The 4,664-nt window shown below is 33.0% G+C and overlaps 1 long non-coding RNA gene across 1 annotated transcript; it reads right to left on the bottom strand.

The window, feature by feature from the left end:
- Positions 1 to 820: 820 nt before the first annotated feature.
- LOC127880067 (uncharacterized) lies at positions 821 to 2,708 on the bottom strand. Its single transcript, XR_008049398.1, has 4 exons — positions 2,620 to 2,708; positions 1,979 to 2,188; positions 1,265 to 1,382; positions 821 to 1,128 (listed from the first exon to the last, which is right to left on the bottom strand). It is a non-coding gene; the product is annotated as an uncharacterized LOC127880067 (long non-coding RNA).
- Positions 2,709 to 4,664: the final 1,956 nt, after the last annotated feature.

Here is a 4,664-nt window from a genome sequence, read left to right as displayed (position 1 = left end):
AAGGTTACAATATACTAAATAATCGAGTCATGAAGGGCTGTACTCTCTAAACAAATCATCATATTTTCCTCGAAGGCATGTTATACACTTTAGACTGTTGTTCTGGTTTTATCGTTTGGAGATATTGATAGGGTAAGCATAGGTGTTCACTACTAAATCCCTGAAATAGGATAAAGTTGGAGATTAAAGTAAAAAATGGCACTGCAAAAGGTTACAATCCACTAGAAAACGGCCGAAAAAAAGGCGCAAAAACAGTCGATTTTGATTTGAGTCTAAATCTTTTTTGGTTTGAACATGACATATCTTTTTTATTGCTTAAATCGATTCAGCTAAGAATGCCCGTCAAGAAAAGGTATGGTTATGAGGGTCTCTATGTGCAAAATGTATATTTATTTTCGCTCAAAGTTGTCGCTTTTACATCGAAACATATAAGGAAACTATTAAGTATTTTTTTACCTTAACATTTACTTCAGCAGCAACTTCCCTGTATTTTGCAACTATGCTTTCAGCGCCATCGTCGCTCTCGTTTCTATTGATGCGATTAGTACATGATTGAAGTGGCTTACTATGCAACATTTTGTCACTGTTGTATGCGAATGTTTTGTATGGGTTATTGCTTTCATCAGGCAATAAATACTATTGTACGAAGTTGAACTAAAAGTTGTACACACTTCATTTTAAAACCCGTGTTGTATATTTATGTTCTCTTGCAGTCACTGGTAATAATTTTTAATGTTTAGTATTGAAAAAACAACAACAACGATCATATTTTAATGTTGACGATTAACTCCCTTCTTTTTTGTTTAGTATTGGGATACACTTGGACTATATAAATATCGTTGTACAAATTGAAAATATGTTTAAATTAGGTTTTCCACAAGTGTAATCGTTTTGAAAAGAAAATCATGTTTGAGACTGCGCATAAACATGTTTTCCTTCTCATTGGTTTAAGCTCGAAATTGCACAGACGCCAAAGAATATTGTACTTTTAATAAATGGAGAGCACTTATTAGACGCAGCGTTAAAGAATCAAACAATAACATATTTATCTTTTGAATGATGTTTTCTACGCCACGTGTAATTAACATTTGTATTTGAAGTCCGTTGGTTCCAATGCCGGATCGTCATCTGAAAGAAGATAGACAGTTAATGAAGGACAATATATTGTTGGTATCAGATGTATTTAACATTGAAAATCCAATGTCTTACCAATACATGTACTGATGTCGTGTAATATATTTATTGAATTAAGAGAGGTACATACCAATTATTTGCACGCTGTTTTTAAAACGGTGATTTACTGCAGCAGAATTCTTTGCATAATGGGCAAACGCCGCGGTACCCCTTGCACGTCTTCGCACATGGGCAGTAGCTAGCCAAAGCTAATAATAAAAAAGTTTAATGATATTATGTTATTTAACAATGGTTTGTGCAATACGGTGATATATTTGGACTAGTTCAAACCTGAAATACAATTTTTTACTGGCCGATAGAGTAAGCCGGTTTTGAACAAGTAACATTATATAAATCGTGTTATTCATTCGTTGATTTATTTCGATTCTGCACATTAACTATTAAATTATAGCGTCTATGCAGCAAATGAGCGCGAAAGTTTACGCCATATTATGTCTTTGTGTAACGTTAAAGATTAACAATTCTTATCAAGAAAAACTTCTTTATATAACATTGTTATGTAATTTTAAGTGCGTTATATATGTGTGATGTTTTAAAACAACTTTTATAAAGATTAACAAAATATATAGTTTCAACATCATGTAGATTCAATCCATTCCCTTCAACTGACGGTAACATATTGGACAAAACAGCAGATGAATCATCATGATATAAATAGTTAGATGATAAAATATTTATTATGGTACAATGAGGACATAAAGCATTACAAATTATAAACAAATGTTGATTTAACAATAAATGAAAAGGTACTAAAAATACAAATAATGAATGAAACAAACTCTACCTTTCACGCTAACTGTTACAAGTCCGTTTGCAGAGCCAACAACTACTCCACCGCCATAGCCAAATCCAGGCCCGAAACCAACTGCACCTAATCCAACACCAACACCTCCACCAGCGCCGAATGCTCCACCCCCCAGACCATAACCGCCACTGCCCCCATACACTCCTTGCCCATGGCCATAACCACCGAAGTTCTTTTGGAAAGAAGAAACTGTGGAAAAATAGTATGTGCTATAAAAATGATGATACCTCACTTTATTTCCCTATTGTGGAACAATGTGTTTACAATGACGTTATTTCCTAATGGTGCTTTAATTTTTAATATGCCGTGTGGGAATATAAAAACACACGGGTTTTCTAAATATTGCGAAAACTACTAAAAAGACGCTAATCAAACTTAATGTTATTATACGATATTAATAAGTAGGCCCTTTTTGATTTTTATTTCAAATTTAGAACCGTTATTTTCTCTCAATTGTTTTACATGTTGCACGATTTTATTATCATCATTATATAGGTACATTGAACATTAAAATGAACGTTCAAATATGCTTTATTCATTTGAAATATTTAAACCAATGCAATGGACTATATATAGAGCTAAGCAATAATAGTCAAAATAATACTAAAAGGTGATTTTACCGGCTCCAAGAAGACAGAAAGCAATAATCACCGCGGCATTCATCCTGAATCCAATGAGTAGACACAACGGATAGTGTTAGAGGTCCTTTTGACTATATGAGTTACCATAGCACGTTGGACACTTTTATAGCACGCGTGTGAATAAATTAAAAAGAAGAGCCGTCATATAAATCATTTTGATGGTAATTAAACGTACGTTAAACTAAACTTGGTGGAACGAAATGGGTGGTAATTAAAACATGCACCAGATCAATCATTATGGTTGTAAGTGAATATTGGTTAACATCAATTGAGCCATTGTGATTCATTCGACCAATTTGATTATTACGTATTTCGCGCTATGATTTTGTAATAATATATGCAAATAGTTGTGCTATATCTGGGACAGATATGTTTATTATTTACACTTAATACGCAGAAATGGGTGGTGCATATTAAACTGTTTTGAAATTATATGTTTTGGAAAGCGTATCATAATCTAAAGAGATCATTATTTATTTGGCAATGAACTCAAATCCAAAAATAAATTGTGTATGCAAATGTATTTCGTTTCCGGGTAAAAAACACCATACTCCTAAACAACGATGTCATTTGACGCGGATATCATTTTACTTTACCGGGAAGGTGTGTACGTTTTTCAATTCATTATTGCCAACAAAAAATCAAAATATATGGAACTACCCAGTCGAATAGACGCATGTGTATCAGGAATTCAAAATTATTTTCACTTTGATTGTTCCAATTCATTTCTATAAGCGCGAGCATAAACTTAGACAAAACCAACTTCTCGAAAATTCCGGATTACAATGTTAGGCCTGTGCCCGGTATATATTAATAAATCAATCTCCTGGAAGTGATTGATACATTGACGTTTACTTTGCGACATTGATAAGAAGATTATTATTTGGAATATGACACACGTAAATATTATTTTACTTCATAAAACGAACGGTACGCTATATAAATAAGCCTGAACTTTGATTTAACACTGATGCAACCACTTCCCGATTTTAATCGTCCTGTGTAAATTGATGCAAATATTTGTGTATCTGTGTCAGCACATTTTGCATTTATCTCAATTTGCACGTGGAATGCGTATTCATTGGCTTGATTTATTATTCAATCCTTTGTTAAGATGAGATAAAAAACGATGTTGTAATGTATCTATGTAAATGGTCCTATTTATAACAGACTTTGCCCTTAGACACAGGAGTACATGCAATGTACAGCTTACAGCCATTTTGTTTTTCGGGTTGCCTTTCCAAATAAATTAGATTGACATCTAAAACTAAAAAGAGAAGATAAGAAGTTATACATATGAATATTCCTTTTCAAAAACCTCTTCCAATATAAAATTTTGTCTTATAAATTAATGTTTTCACCTTGTTTATGAAAACTAATCGGCATTTCCATTTCGTTGTACAGTGCCACTTAAAATAGCGTGTGTATCCGTAGTATCGACGATTTTAATGCATACCGTAATTACTCTAAGTTTTCGGGCACCGTCTTTTTTGCAAAAAAAATTATTTTCGTGACTCTAAATTTTCGGATATTCGGGGTTTCGTCCATAATAAAAGTCTTGGAATAATTTTCGGAAGGTAAACAGTAAACCTCGCATTTCTACAGACTTCGGTCCTGTTTTCATTTATCTTGTGACACTTCGATCATGAATTTAACAAACGGATTGAGATCATAAAACCTTGCAGATGCATGCCTGAAAGCAATGGACCATTACATTCGCGTAATTGGGTAAATAACAATGTATACCGGTAGACAATACTGGGTTCACCAAACAGCATTTGAAAAAGTGTCATCCTATTAACTTATTAAGGAAGCAGAATGTTCTCTGTCTTTATTGGTTTGTTCTATATCATTTAAGGCAAGAGTTAGCAAAGCTGTGATGTTGTATTTATGTTTTTAAGCAGAAAATGAAGAGTTAATCACAAGAAAATGAGTGAACATTGATTTATTGCACTTAGTTTAATATAATTATAATTTTCAGACACCTTAATGTGTGTCTCTTAATTTCGGACACCTGTAGTTTT

The sequence above is a fragment of the Dreissena polymorpha genome, chromosome 4 (genome assembly GCF_020536995.1).
Source record: "Dreissena polymorpha isolate Duluth1 chromosome 4, UMN_Dpol_1.0, whole genome shotgun sequence".
NCBI lineage: Eukaryota > Metazoa > Mollusca > Bivalvia > Myida > Dreissenidae > Dreissena > Dreissena polymorpha.
Note: the sequence above shows the minus strand (reverse complement) of the source record. Positions and strands in the feature narration are given on the sequence as shown.